Source organism: Hemiscyllium ocellatum, chromosome 18 (genome assembly GCF_020745735.1).
Source record: "Hemiscyllium ocellatum isolate sHemOce1 chromosome 18, sHemOce1.pat.X.cur, whole genome shotgun sequence".
Taxonomy (NCBI): domain Eukaryota; kingdom Metazoa; phylum Chordata; class Chondrichthyes; order Orectolobiformes; family Hemiscylliidae; genus Hemiscyllium; species Hemiscyllium ocellatum.
The window spans coordinates 16,899,207-16,915,745 of NC_083418.1; the positions used below are offsets into that span (position 1 = coordinate 16,899,207).

Here is a 16,539-nt window from a genome sequence, read left to right on the forward strand (position 1 = left end):
TGCGGCACTCCCTCAGTGCTGGCACTCCCTCAGTGTGGCACTCCCCCAGTGTGGCACTCCCCCAGTGCGGCACTCCCTCAGTGCTGGCACTCCCTCAGTGTGGCACTCCCCCAGTGTGGCACTCCCCCAGTGTGGCACTCCCCCAGTGTGGCACTCCCCCAGTGTGGCACTCCCTCAGTGCTGGCACTCCCTCAGTGCGGCACTCCCCCAGTGCGGCACTCCCCCAGTGCGGCACTCCCTCAGTGCTGGCATGGATAGGGTACAAAGATAAGGTTTCTTCCCCCCTGGGTTGGGGGAGTCCAGAACTAGAGGGCCTAGGTTTTAGGTGAGAGGGAAAAGATATGAAAGGGACCTAAGGGACAACTTTTCTACGTAGAAGGTGGTGTGTCTATGGAATGAGCTGCCAGAGGAAGTGGTGGAGGCTGGTACAATTACAACATTTAAAATACATCTGATGGGTATATGAATAGGAAGGGTTTAGAGGGATTTGAGTCAAATGGGAGTAGATTTATTTCGGATCTCTGGTCGACATGGACGAGTTGGACCGAAGAGTCTGTTTTAATGCTGTACAAATCTCTGACTCTACGTCTGCACAGGACCAGTCTTTCTGAACCTGCCTGGTCTGTTAGTATTCATCTCATTCTTCAATATATTCTTGTATCGTCTGCAAAGCTCTGAGATTATGCTCTGCATACACAAGTCCAGATCCTGAACAGATATCAAAGAGAATAACAATGCTGGCTCTGAGGGAATATTACTGTATTACTGTCGAAAATGCAATGTTTTTTACTGCTTTCTGCCATCTATACATTGGGCAGTTTTGTCTCCACCCTGTCACTGTCCCTTTAATCTCATGGGCTTTTATTTTACAAATCAGTCTATTACATGGAATTTTGGCAAATTTCCTTTGAAAGTCTACATGCAGAATAATCAGACTGTTACTTCAAAGGTCTCAATCAATTTAGCCGAATATGATTTGCGTTTCTATATTAACAGCCCGATGAAAGGACTGAGTGGAATGGTTTCAGCATTACTGACGATAAACAGGAAACTGAAATGTAGGAAGGAGATCGAGAGGCTGCAGAGGGACTTGGCTGTGCTGATTAGGAGGCTGTCACTTGGAGCATTGATCATGCCAGGGTATTCACTTTGGGAATGTATCTAGTTAAGATGTTCAGAAATTATCACGTTTCTTGGACCACCAATGTTTCATGGCCTTGCGCACAAAAAAGCAGAGGGTTTACACTGCAGGTATAGCCAGAAATCGAGACGGCAAATAGTACAATGGGATAACCAACTGTGGATGCTGAAACAGGAACAGAAACTCTGTAGGTCTGGCAGCATCTGTGGGGAGAGAGAGAGAGAGAGACAGAGACAGAGAGAGAGAGAGAGAGAGAGAGAGAGAGACACACAGACAGAGCTATTCCTTTGAGTGCAGTGACCCTTCTTCAGAACTGATGGTCGCTAGGGTAAAGTGGGATTTCTGGCTGAAGACAAGGAGCGAAGGGGAGGGGATGGGCTGAGTGGACAGGTGGAAATGGAGCCGAGAGACAGAGAGAAGGACGATTGGGCAGACCAAGCTAGTAAGCCAGGGAAGGAGGAAGACTGATAAGGGAGTGCTGAACAGGTGAAAATGGGGTAACTTTAAACAGTCTGTGTCCTGTGTATGTGTGTGATGGAGTGCAGCGCGGGTAAAGGATGTGGAAAAAGAGTCAGCTTCTACAGTTATTGAACTGGATATTGAGTCCAGAAGGCTATAGGGTCCCCAAGTGGATGATGAGGTGCTGCTCTCCCAGCTTGCACTGATCTTCACTGGAACACTGCACTAAACCTGGGACAGAGAACAGGGTGGGGTGTTAAAGTCTAGATTAGAGTGGTGCTGAAAAAGCACAGCAGGTCAGGCAGCATCCGAGGAGCAGGAAAATCGACGTTTTGGGCAAAAGCCCTTCAACAGGAATACATCAGGATTCCCGGTGAAGGGCTTTTGCCCGAAACGTCGATTTTCCTGCTCCTCGGATGCTGCCTGACCTGCTGTGCTTTTCCAGCACCACTCTAATCTAGACTCTGGTTTCCAGTATCTGCAGTCCTCGTTTTTACCTGGGGGATCAAAGTGGCAGGCAACTGGACGTTCAGGGTCTTTTTTTGCAGACAGAACGTAGGCATGCTGGCAAATGCTACGTTGCTCTTTACTGTAAATGGTTAACAACTCAAAGCTTCCCAGGGCAAAAGGGAAATGGATTCCCACTTTCACATGACGATGAAAGCAACTGCATTCGAATAGCTGTCAGGAAGGTTGCTATCACTAAAAACAATTGGGTTCTCATTCTTCACAGAAGGCAGAGACCAGACAGAGATGGAAACCCAAGAAAGCATTTTCCAACATGCAATTTTTTTTTAAATGTTTATTTGCCCTCAAGGCATACTTGATTTTGCAGAGTGTCACTGTCATACTTCGCTCCAATATATCAACATGGCTTCTGGTCCTGTCTGACTCCATAACTGACCAAGCCCCAGCAACACTGGGCTGTCTTCAGATGTAATGTCAGGGACTACGCATAAAAACTGGATTGCTAATTTAAAGTCACTCCAGACCCCCTCCAGTCCATAAAGCAATAAATTTCAAAATCTTTGAAGCTGGACTTCCATTCTTATTAAAATTCTTAATAAGAAATTTCACTTCAATCTTATTCATATCACATTTGCTGACTCATTAGTGAATTGCTGCACTCAAAACAATAGCTCTGTCGCTCTCTCTCTCTCCACAGATGCTGCCAGACCTACTGAGTTTCTCCAGCAATTTCTCCCACTCACCCTCGGAGGACCCCTTCTCCTACTTCCAACACACCCCATCCACTTGGACACCCGTTACCCATCCTCAATTTCTTCATTTTCAACTGCTGCCGTGACACTGACCACCTCAACCTGTCCAACTCTCTCACCGTCGCAACTCGCAGACCTCCACTCCCTCTGCTCCAACTCCAACCACACCATCAAACTCGCAGAAAAGGGGGGGGGCACAGTGGTAGTTTAGTGCACCAACTTCCAAACTGCTGAAGCCAGGCGCCAACTCGATCACGACCTCACCTCCCATCACCAAATCGTCATCCCCCAGATCGTACACAACCTCATCACCTCAGGGGATCTCCCACCTACAGCCTCCAACCTCATAGTTCAGGAAGCCCGCACTGCCCCGTTCTACCTCCTTCCCAAGATCCACAAGCCAGGCTGCCCCAGTCGACCCATCATCTCAGCCTGCTCCTGCCCCACCAAACTCATCTCTGCACCCACATACATTCGGGACACCATCCACGCCCTGCACCTCCCGCATGCCTTTTAGTTCCCTGGCCCCAATCCTCTCCCGCTAACCCAGTCAGTAGCCTTCCAATGACACACTCATTCGATTGGGTGAACTGGTCCTCACCCTCGACAATTTCTCCTTTGAATCCTCCCACGTCCTCCAGACTAAAGGGGTAGCCATGGGCGCCCACATGGGCCCCAGCTATGCCTGTCTCTTTGTCGGGGACATGGAACAGTCTGTCTTCTGGAGTTACACTGACACTATTCCCCACCTTTTCTTCCACTACATCGATGACTGTGTATGGGCACCACCTCGTGCTCCCCCAAGGAGGTTGAGCAGCTCAACAACTTCACAAACACCTTCCAGACTGACCTCAAGTTCACCTGGACCATCTTGGACACCTCCCTCCCGTTCCTGGACTTTACCATTTTCATTCCCAGTGACCAACTCAACATGGACATCTGCTTCAAACCCACTGACTCACACAGCTACCTGTACTATACCTCCTCCCACCCTGCCTCCTGTAAAAATGCTATCCCTTATTCCCAATTCCTCCAATGCACCTGCTCCCAGGAAGACCAACTCCACCACTGAACACACCAGGTTGCCTCCTTCAAGGACCGCAATTTCACCTCCCCCATGGTTGACTCCCTCTTGAGCATCTCCCCCACTACCTGCACCTCTGCCCTCGAACCCCACCCCGCCAACCACAACAAGGACAGAACACCCCCACCCTCAGGCCGGTCCTCACCTTCCACCCTACCAACCTCCGCACATATTGCATCATCCTCCGCCATTTCTGCCACCTACAAACAGACCACACCACCAGTGATATCTTTCCCTCGTCACCCCTATCTGTGTTCTGGAGAGACCATTCCTTCCATGACTCCCTTGTTAGGTCCTCACCCCACCCCCCCACCTACCTGCCCTCCCCTCCCAATACCTTCTCCTGCCACTGCAGGAAATGCAAACCCTGCACCCACACCACCCTCACCTCCGTCTAAGGCCCCAAAGGATCCTTCACATCTGACAGAGATGTACCTGCACATCCAAACACCTCATCTACTGTGTCTGTTGCTCTCGATGTGGTCTCCTCTACATTGGGGAGACAAGAAGCCAACTCGCGGAGTGTTTCAGAGACCATCTCTGGGGCAGCTGCACTAAACAACCCCGTCACCCCATTGCGGAACACTTTACCTCCCCCTCCCACTCTGCCAAAGGCATGCAAGTCCTGGGCCTCGTCCACCGCCAAACCTTAGCCACCCGACGGCTGGAGAAAGAACGCCTCATCTTCTACCTCCAACCACACAGGATCAATGTGGATTTCACCAGCTTCCTTATTTCCCCTCCCCCCACCTTATCCCAGATTCAGCCTTCCAACTTTACAATAGACGTCCATTGATCTTTGTTATATTTAGATTTAGATTAGATTACTTACGGTGTGGAAACAGGCCCTTCAGCCCAACAAGTCCACACCAACCCGCCGAAGCGCAACCCACCCATACCCCTACATTTACCTCTTACCTAACACTACGGGCAATTTAGCATGGCCAATTCACCTGACCCGCACATCTTTGGACTGTGGGAGGAAACTGGAGCACCCGGAGGAAACCCACGCAGACATGGGGAGAACGTGCAAACTCCACACAGTCAGTCGCCTGAGGCAGGAATTGAACCCGCGTCTCAGGCGTTGTGAGGCAGCAGTGCTAACCACTATCTTCTATATTTTGCACTAACCGCTTCAGTGAGCCTCATAGAGTCCACATCCTTACAGGTGGCTTCAAGGCAACTGTACTTTCTCTATGATTCTTATCACTTGATGCCATTCTCTCCAATGTTCTGATCAGAGCCATTAGGTTTCGTTAAGGAGATACAATAGTACCCCGAGTAGGAAACTGGAGACCCACTGACGTATTGCCCATAGTGTTGGGGGAAGGGGTAAATGAAGGAGTATGGGTCTGGGTGGTATAGGCTTCGGTGGGTCGGAGTGGACTTGTTGAGCCGAGTTTCCACGCTGTAAGTAATCTAATCTAATCTAATCCTAACACGATTGCTTCATTATGTTCTCTGACAATTTTATATGTGTCCTTTTCAGGTCTGCAGATGCTGGAGATCAGAGCTGAAAATGTGTTGCTGGTTAAAGCACAGCAGGTCAGGCAGCAGCCAAGGAACAGGAAATTCGATGTTTCGGGCATAAGCCCTTCATCAGGAATCAGGTTCCTGATGAAGGGCTTATGCCCGAAACGTCGAATTTCCTGTTCCTATGATGCTGCCTGACCTGCTCCTTTTTAAAGGAAGGCTTACTTCGCATCAGCTGTCTCTCACTCCAGAGGATATCAATACTGATCATGTGGCTTGCTCTAGCTATTTTGGACAGATTCACCACTTGTTTTAGCGGCCTCAATGTACTTCTATCTCAAGTTTAACACAAGTAGATCTTTCAGACCCCAGGAGCCGCTATTGATCCTCGTTATTGAGTGAATCTGGACAACATTATAGACGAGGTGAAAGTGAGGACTGCAGATGCTGGAGATTGGAGTCAAGAGTGTGTTGCTGGAAAAGCACAGCAGGTCAGGCAGCATCCGAGGAGCAGGAGAATCGACGTTTCGAGCAAAAACCCTTCATGATAGACACATTCTGTCACACACTGTTGAGATGCAACCACTCAATAACACTACACAATTAACACTGTTGCCAGGGTTGGAGGATTTGAGCTATAGGGAGAGGCTGAACAGGCTGGGGCTGTTTTCCCTAGAGCATCGGAGGCTGAGGGCTAAAATCATGAGGGCATGGAGAGGATAAATAGCCAATGTCTTTTTCCCCTCTGTGTGAAAACGTTGCCCCTCAGGTTCCCTTTTATATCTTTCCCCTCCCCCCTTAAACCTATCTCCTCTAGTTTTGGGGGAAAGAATTGGGGAAGGCTATGGGTTCCATCCAGTGTCCGGGAATCCAGCTAGAGGCAGGAGGAGAACATCACTCAGAGTTAACAAATGATAATCCTAATGCGGGGATTAATAGCTGGAGACTGGCAAGTTGCAATTTGAATGGATCTGCTTCCAATGCAGCAGTAGGCAGACAGGAGAGGTAAGGGACCATTGTTCACACTGTCAGCTCAGCGTAGTGTACAGTAAGGCCCAGTTATAGCTCACTGCTGACTCCATTCACTGAGACATCACTGGCCAGGCCTGGCTGAGGCAGGCTCCTCCTGCTTAAAACTGCAAACTCTTCCACAGGGAGCACTCTGACTGAGCACCAACATTTCACTGCTGCTTCTGGCCAACTGCTCACACCACTGAGCCACAACAGACTCAGCGTATTGTGTACAGACTGAGGGGAGGAGAGACAACAGGAGAGCGGGAGGTAAGCTGAACATGCCGACACCTGGCAACAGATAGGATCCTGCTCCAGAGCTCGCCCTTTCTGTTACTGTCTCACTAACTTGCTATCTCCCGCTCACTCACTTTCTATCTCCCTTGCTCTCTCTCACACACTTTCATTCACAGTCTCTCACTTGCTTTCTCACTCTCTCATACTTTCTATCTCATTCACTCCATTGCACTCTCTTTCTCTCACTCTCTTAGTCACTCTTTCTTTCACATGCTTTCTCTCTCTCATACTTGTGGTCTCTCTCACAGATACTCTCGAGCTCTCTCATGCACTCTCTTGTACACTCTCTCTTACATTCATACACTCTCTCCCATACTCTCTACCTCACACACACACTTTCTCACATTCACAATCTCAATCTCACACTCTCACTCTCTTTCTCCCACGCACACTCTCTCTCTCTCACAATCACACACTCTCACATTCATATTCTCTCTCACTCTCACGCACTCGCTCACACTCTCTCTCGTACACTCTCTTACACTCACACCCTCTCTCTCACAATCTCACTCCCGCATACCGTCTCACACTAAAAAAGTGTTGTATCTCTCACAAATGCACACTCTCTCTCACACACAATCTCATATACACATTCACACTCTCTCACATAATCCCTCTCTCTCACACACCATCTCTCACAATTTCACTGTCATACTTTCTCTCTCGTGCACACTCCCTTTTGCACACCCACACACATACTCTCACATACACACACGCTCTCTCACACACAACACTCTCTCACTCGTACACCCACACACACTCTCTCACATACACATAAGTTCTATCTCTCTCTCACACAGACACTCATACACACTCCCTCACTCTCACACACATAATCTTTCTCTCCCCCACACACAAACATTTTCTCTCCCCCCCAACACACATACACACAATTCTCTCTCTCCCCCACACACACACACTCTCTCCCCCACACACACACACACTCGCTTTCTCCCCCCACACACACTCTCTCCCCCACACAGTCTCACTCTCATATTCACTCTTTTACACACAGTTTCACACTCAAATACTCTATCTTGCGTACACACTCTGTCTTGCACACCCTCTCTCGCATACACTCTGTCACACTCATAAACCCTCTCTTGCATACACTATCTAGCACACCCTCTCTATCTCACACTCACACTCTCACAATCCCTCTCTCTCACTTCTCGACATACACTCTCTCACAGTCTGTCTTCCTCACACACTCTGTCTCTCTCTCTCTGCTCATCTCTCTCTGTCTCATACATGTTTTCTCTCTCTCACTCTCCCTTACTCTTTCACGCCGTCCCTCTCTCCCTCCCCACTCTGCTTGTTCCATGCTGCTGTAAGTCAGCCTCTCCCACACCACCCTGCAGCCTCTCCCTGGATTGGGAGATGTGGCCTACACGTTGTTCTGAACTCCCTCTCCTTCCCACCTGAAACATTCCGACAAACATCTGCTCTCCTTTTCAAACCAACCCCCGACAGAGAACATTGGAAAGCCCTGTCTGTTTAGACATTGTCAACAAAATAAGGTTTGATAGTCTGCAGTGTGCCTCTGACAATGGATCTGACAGGAATACTGTGTGTGTGTGTGTGTGTGTGTGTGTATGGAGTCACACTAGATTGCTACCACCAGGAGGCACCGATGTCTTTAGACCATTCCAGGGCAGTGAAACGAGTAAATATGCGAAAGACGATTTTTAACACCTCCAGTCAAAAAAAATCAAACCAAATCAACAGAGCTGTGAACCTAATCAAAACATTTCCTTCTCACTTAAAGAGTCACACAGCACAGAAACAGATCCTTCGGTCCAACCAGTCCATCCTGACCATAATCAAACACTCCACTCGCCCCACCTGCCTGCTCCTGGCCCCTATCCCTCCAAACCTTCCCTACTCATGAACTTATCGGAATGTCTTTTAAATGTTGTAACTGTGCCTGCATCCACCATTTCAGACACAAACCACTCTCTGTGTAAAGAAGATGCTCTCCTCTAAATGTGTGCCCCCTAGTCCTGAACTCCCCCACCCGAGGGAAAAGACACTTGCCATTCACCTGATCTACAGTCCTCATGACTTTCTAAACCTCTACAATATCACCTCTCAACCTCCTATGCCCCAGTGAAAAGCGTCTCAGTCTATCCAGCCCCACCTTCTAACTCAAGCCCTCCATTCCCAGCAACATCCTGGTTAATCTCTTTTGAACCCTCTCCAGCTTAATAATATCCTTCCTGTAACAGGGTGACCAGAACTGGACATTGTATTCCAGAAGAGGTCTCACCAAAGGCCTGTACAATCTCAACACGATGTCCCAACTCCTATACTCAAAGGTCTGAGCAGTGAAGGCAAGTGTGCTAAACACCTTCTTAACCACCCTGTCTAAACAAACTTCAAAGCATTATGTACCCAAACCCATAAATCTCTCTGTTCTACATTACTAGCCAAGGCCCAACTTTTAACTGGACGAGGCCTGCCCTGGTTTGTTTTACCAAAATGCAAGCACCTCACATTTATCCATTCTTCAGCCCATTGACCCAATCTTCTTGACATGTCACCCTATTCATATTACTTACTGATGTTACGGAACAGACCAGGTCCCCTCAAAATATTTTCAGAAGGTAGCCTAGACCTTAGTTTTTTCCTATTTTAAAGGGAAATACAAGATGCTGTGCTCCAGATACTTGGTGTTAAGCAAAAAGCAATTTATTCAAGCACTATAGTTAAGAAACAACAACAAAAGAAAAAAATTAAAGAATAGAACTGACTTAGCTGTAACTACTGTTTCAACATTGTAAAATCTCTTCGCAAAACGAAAATTCAGAAAAATAGACGATCTCACATCAACTCCAGCAACAGGAAGAGAACAGTGAGACGGTGTCGCAGGGAGAGATGTCCTGCAACAGCTGCAACTGAAAAACTAAGAAATTAAAACTCCTAGTTTATAGGAGCTTGACCCCACCCAGTCAGGCTGCTTTTATTGTTCCAACTTTCAGAAAAACTCAAGACCTCACAAGCTGTTTACTTTCAATAGACATCTCAGTACCTCTGCCTTAAATAGACCTCTTAAAGCAATAATACTGTCACAGTGATCCCCGCACCTGTACAGTGTAAGATCAAAAGATTGAGATCAAATCCTGGGAGCACTGTCATTCTATAACAATGTCAGGAAGGTGCAATATCCAGCCTGCAGCACACTTGGAGAGTGCAGGCATTGTCAGGAATTGCTGCAACCAATTTGTTGACAGAAAGGTCACTCAAGGAGCTCAGTGTGTATTAGAGGTCAGAGTCGAGAGTGTGGTGCTGGAAAAGCACAGCAGCATCTGAGGAGCAGGAAAATCAATGCTTCAGACAAAAGCCCTTCATCAGGAATGGTATAAGAGGACAGTCTGTTTAAATGTAACCTTCCCTCAATGCAACACTGAAGAAGGAGCCATGCTCCATAAGACCATGAGACATAGGAGTGGAAGTAAGGCCATTCGGCCCATCGAGTCCACTCCGCCATTCAATCATGGCTGATGGGCATTTCAACTCCACTTACCAGCATTCTCCCCGTAGCCCTTAATTCCTTGTGACATCAAGAATTTATCAATCTCATGTCTCTAGAGTGGAACTTTGAGCCACCAATTGTCTCAGTGGAAAGCATGCTCCTGCTCCGCCATTCAATAAAAAAAACCCAAAGTACTCCAGCTGCTGGAAAGCTGCGATAAAAAGACAAAATGCTGGAGAGATTCAGCCAGTCTGCGGACAGAGAAACACAGCTACCGTTTTGAGTCCACTGTGATTACTTCAAAAAAGACTCTGCAACATTAACTCTGCCTTTTCTCTCTGTGTTAATGCTGCCAGACCTGATAATTTTTTTTCCTCTCTCACTGCACTGATCGTGTGGTTCCTGCTGGCCAGGAAACTCTCACCATTCTTACTGGCAGCAGGAGGCATTACAAACTGATCAACCTTCGGCCTGTCTTTGACACCCTGTGTATGGAACATGAAAACTGAAACTGTGCTACTATGCTCATTTGTCACACAGACTGTAGCTCTTCTGGAGTCCATCAAATCTCTACAGTGTGAAAACAGGCCCTTTTGGCCCAACTAGTCCACACCAACCCTCTGAAGAGTAACCCACCCAGAACCCTTCCCCATTATTCCCTATTTACTCCTGACTAAAGCACCTAGCCTAGACATCCCTGAACACTATGGACAACCTAGCATGGCCAATTCACCTAACCTGCACTTCTTTGAATTGTGGGAGGAAATCCACGCAGACACGGGGAGAATGGGAAAACTCTACACAAACAGTCACCCGAGGCTGGAATCAAACCTGAGTCCCTGGCGCTGTGAGGCAGCAGTGCTAACCACTATGCTGACACACCATGTTCCTTAAACAGCAGGGCACTCAGAACTATGGAGATAACATCAGTATGGCAATGAATATCAAAGTTTTAAATTCTACACTGTTAGCACAAAAACTGCTGTCAAATGAATAGACTGAACAAATTCAATCATCTTACCCATCCCTTCCTCCCAAACCATCCCCATCCAATGGTATTCCATTCTTCCCAAACCATGTCATCTATGATGAACTTTGACACATGAAAATTTGGTAATACCTTTCAGAGGTTGGTGGACTCTGTATCTGATTTTAGAAAATGACTTCTAAGGATTTGTGTCACCTGTAATGAGATCAGTTACAATTTTCACTGATAAGAAAGATTATTGGACCAGGTGGTCCGATGACCCTTAACCTGGAAGTAGTGCCAACAGGAAGCTAACATATAAAAGCTATGACATAAAATCCTAAGCAGATTTTAGAGCTGTGGGCAGTCCAGGTGCTGACTGTTTCTGAGGTGTTTTGGATGGAATACAGCTGCAGGTGAAGACAATTCAAGGAAAAATCTAAATCTAAATCTAAATCCAAAATCCACAGAGATCCCACATAACACTTATAAAACTCTGGAACTACATGAGCTGCCAAATGTCTGGGGCGAGTGATGGAGGTTCGGCTGCTTCCTTAGCACACTTTTTCATTGATTGATTATGAAACTAATTTGTTTGAAGCAGACTATGTCAGTTTATTCATATTCAATTTGGAACGGCCCTGATTCTTGAAAAAAATGACATCTTGGAGGTTGGGTGTTTGGCAAATTCAATTTTTTGCATTCATTGTTCCCCTGTACTGAAACCACAAATCACTACATTTTAATAAAACAATGGGACCAAGTTTGGGTATCCTTCCCCAGACGTTCAACGCCTCACAAACTCCTTAAATGGTCATCTGGCTGGAAACTATATCTTAAACATTGCCCAATGCAGCTGTAAGAAATTGCTTTAAAGGTTGTTTCTGAATTGAGTTGTCCTAGAAACTGGACTTTGTGCAGAAGGCACTGACGATGCTCTCTTTAATTGACAGAAGTCAGGCTGTTGGTTTAATACAGCCATCATGTTCCTGTCAGATAAACCTCAGGACAGGACATGGGAGTCCCAGGCCGAGCAAAGGCCCTGTGCTTTCTCGTTCATCCCGAAAAAAAAATAAAGATTTGAATGTATGTATTCAAGATTCTGGATGACTGACAAGCAGGAATTAAATTAATTATCCTCCTTAGGAACAGCTCTCCTTTGTGTCACACGTACTGCTTCCAGGGTAAGGGCCACAAATCACATGGTCCGATATTCTATAGAATCCTTACAGCGTGGAAACAACCCCTTCGGCAGAAGACGTCCACACTGACCCTCTGAAGAGTAATGTATCTGGACCCATTCCCCTGCCCTATTATATTATATTTACCCCGACTAATGCACTTAATCTACACATCCCTGAACTCTATGGGAAATTTAGCATGGCCAATTCACCCACCCTGCACATCTTTGTGTTGTGGGTGGAAACCAGAGCACCCAGAGGAAACCCAGGCTGACACAGGGAGACACAGACAGTCACCCGAGGCTGGGATCAAACCCAGGTCCCTGGCGCTGTGAGGCAGCAGTGCTAACCCCCCAACTCCCACATCTACCTGGATTACACCTCTTCCCACCCTACCTCCTGCAAAAATGCCATGCTATATTCCCAATTCCTCTGCCTCTGCCGTATCTGCACCACAGAACACACCAGATGGCCTCCTTCTTTAGAGACCGCAATTTCCCTTCTCATGAGGTTGAAGATGCCCTCCAACGCATCTCATCCACATCCCGTACCTCTGCCCTCAAACCCCACCCCTCCAACCGTAACAAGGACAGAACCCCCCAGGTCCTCACTTTCCACCCTACCAACCTTCACATTAACCGCATCATCCGTCAACATTTCCGCCACCTCCAAACAGACCCCACCACCAGGGATATATTTCCCTCCCCACCCCTTTCCGCAGAGACCGTTCCCTCTGTGACTACCTGGTCAGGTCCAAGCCCCCCCAACAACCACCCTCCCCTCCTGGCACCTTCCCCTGCCACCGCAGGAATTGCAAAACCTGTGCCCACACCTCCCCCGTCACCTCCATCCAAGGCCCCAAAGGTGCCTTCCACATCCATCAAAGTTTACCTGCACATCCACCAATATCATTTATTGTATCCATTGCTCCCGATGTGATCTCCTCTACATTGGGGAGACTGGACGCCTCCTAGCAGAGCGCTTTAGGGAACATCTCTGGGACACCCGCACCAATCAACCACACCGCCCTGTGGCCCAACATTTCAACTCCCCCTCCCACTCTGCCGAGGACATGCGGGTCCTGGGCCTCCTTCACCGCCGCTCCCTCACCACCAAACGCCTGGAGGAAGAACATCTCATCTTCCGCCTCGGAACACTTCAACCCCAACGCATCAATGTGGACTTCAACAGTTTCCTCATTTCCCCTCCCCCACCACCTTACCTCAGTTCCAACCTTTCAGCTCAGCACTGTCCCCATGACCTGTCCTACCTGCCAATCTTCCTTTCCATCTATCCACTCCACCCTCCCCTCTGACCTATCACCTCCATCCCCACCCCCATTCACCTATTGTACTCTTTGCTACCTTCTCCTAGCCCTACCCCATTTATCTCTATTCCTAATGAAGGGCTTTTGCCCGAAACGTCGATTTTCTTGCTCCTCCGATGCTGCCTGACCTGCTGTGTTTTTCCAGAACCACTCTGATCTAAACTCTGGTTTCCAGCATCTGCAATCCTCACTTTTGCCCAGCAGTTCGAACCACTGAGCCACTGTGCTGCCCCTTCTCAGTGAGGAAAATGGTAATCTATCTCTTTTACACCAATCCTTAAAAGCCACTTTCTGAAACCAAATACAGAGTCCGCAAACCTTTTAAAGATATTACCAAATTTTCATGCTGTACTCTTTTTGTGTTGAAGATTATCACAAACGATAGGCGTTGGGAGGAATAGAATACCATCAGTTAAATACTACTCCTCAAAGCTAAGTAAATGTGTGGCATCAATTGGAATGGGCAGGTTAATAGGCAAAAGTAAGATTAGCAAGGAGTGAACTCACTGATCAGGAAGCCAAGTGTGATGACAGACCCTGACCTGAAAAGTTGAACTACTCTGGTCCTTTCTCCAGAGTGAACCTGTAGTATTTTTCATGTAGATTCTCAAAACCTGTACTTATATGTTTGAAGCTGTTTATGATAGGGGGGAGCTGATTCAGACCTGAAGCTCCAGCACAACAACAAAGCGTCCAGTCCTAGCTGGGTACACAGACAAGACAGAAAGCCCTGAGTACTCCCACCCTGGCATTCACATACTCCAGACTACACTCAGCTGCAAGCCCAGATTTCTCAAAATGTGGCACTCAGTATCAGGCAGACCAATGTTTCCCAAACTCAAGTAAGTCAAATCCCAGCTAGTTGGGCTGAACTCCCAATTCGACAGTAAAACAACTCGGATTTGTTTGGGGTCCTAACAACCCAATTCATACAAATTCATAGTGCAAGTAAATAAATGTACACTCTCTCACTCTCTGTCCAGGAGACAATGGTTTCACATTGTGTCCAGTGTCCAGTCTCTCAGTATCATAGTCTTACACACTATCCCAGTCTGACCCGGAATTCCAGTCTGACACATTATCTCAGTCTCACGCACTATCCTGATCTCACACACTATCCCGGTCTCACAGTATCCCACTCTCACACAGTATCCCGGTCTCACAGCATCCCAGTCTCACATAGTATCCCGATCTCACGCACTATCCCAGTCTCATGCTATCCCGGTCTCACAGTACCCCACTCTCACACAGTATCCCACTCTCACACAGTATCCCACTCTCACACAGCATCCCGGTCTCACAGCATCCCAGTCTCACATAGTATCCCGGTCTCACACAATATCTCAGTCTCATGCACTATCCCAGTCACATGCACTATCCCGGTCTCACACAGTAACCTAGTCTCATGCACTATCCCAGTCTCACACATTATCCCATTTTCATAAGTATGCCATTGTTACACAGTGTCCTAGTCTCACAGTATCCCAATTTCAGACACTATACCAGTCTCACTGTATCCTGGTTTCACACAGTATCCCAGTCTCACACAGTATCCCAGTCTCACACACTATCCAGTCTCTCAGTATCCCAGTTTCTTGCAGCATGCAGAGTCCAGCCCAACATGATTTTACAGTGTCTAATATCTCGCCTCCTGCTGTGCCCAGTGTCCAATCCCACACTGTCAGGGATTGTTATCGAATCTGGATGTCAGTCAGCCTCTGCCCCATTTCAGTCACTGTCAGGATCACAGAATAGCTATGATGCAATCGGAGACCATTTGATTCAATGCCTGAGCAGTAACTCTGTGAACATTTTCACAGTTCCGATCTCCTGACCTTCCCCCAAACCCTGCAAATTGTTTTTACTGGATCCTGGACTCAGTCTCATCCAGAGTCAGGCACATTGAATCCTGGATCGATAACATACACTTTATCCTGGAGACAGTTGCATGTAGAGCTGAAAAGTTACCAGCAGTTTGCTTGAGTTGCTTTCAGGATTTCAGCGGCGATTCCACGTTGCAATTCTCGGAGTTCCTGCTCCTCGGAGACCCTTGGCACGGACATGCACGGGAGCAGATCCTCAGTTTGGTGGCATTGGCAATTTAATTGCGGTCTCGAAACAAGAACACATTACAGTCCGTAACACAGACTGTGTAACACAGGAGTTGGAGCTGGGGAACTCTCATCCACAAGAGATACACTACCGTACCGTAATACACCGAGCAGCAGGGCTGGGGCAGGGTGTAATACATGTAATAGAGGGGGGGGAGGCTGTCTAATACCGTAATACACCGAGCAGCAGGGCTGGGGCAGGGTGTAATACATGTAATAGAGGGGGGGGAGGCTGTCTAATACCGTAATACACCGAGCAGCAGGGCTGGGGCAGGGTGTAATACATGTAATAGAGGGGGGGGGGGGGGGCTGTCTAATACCGTAATACACCGAGCAGCAGGGCTGGGGCAGGGTGTAATACATGTAATAGAGGGGGGGGAGGCTGTCTAATACCGTAATACACCGAGCAGCAGGGCTGGGGCAGGGTGTAATACATGTAATAGAGGGGGGGGAGGCTGTCTAATACCGTAATACACCGAGCAGCAGGGCTGGGGCAGGGTGTAATACATGTAATAGAGGGGGGGGGGGGGCTGTCTAATACCGTAATACACCGAGCAGAGGGCTGGGGCAGGGTGTAATACATGTAATAGAGGGGCTGTATAATACTGTAATACACCCAGCAGCAGGGCTGGGGCAGGGTGTAATACATGTAATAGAGGGGCTCTCTAATACTGTAATACACCGAGCAGCAGGGCTGGGGCAGGGTGTAATACATGTAATAGAGGGGGCTGTCTAATACCGTAATACACCGAGCAGCAGGGCTGGGGCAGGGTGTAATACATGTAATAGAGGG

The 16,539-nt window shown here is 47.8% G+C and overlaps 1 protein-coding gene across 3 annotated transcripts in view; it reads right to left on the reverse strand.

Moving 5' to 3' along the window:
- The window catches only part of LOC132824141 (tumor protein p53-inducible protein 11-like), a 129,217-nt gene extending 113,365 nt beyond the window's left edge, over nt 1-15,852 (reverse strand). For all 3 annotated transcript variants that reach the window (XM_060838401.1, XM_060838398.1, XM_060838399.1), the window contains exon 1: nt 15,604-15,852. The gene's annotated coding sequence lies outside the window, so the exon portion shown is untranslated. The remainder of the gene's footprint in view (nt 1-15,603) is intronic.
- Nucleotides 15,853-16,539: the final 687 nt, after the last annotated feature.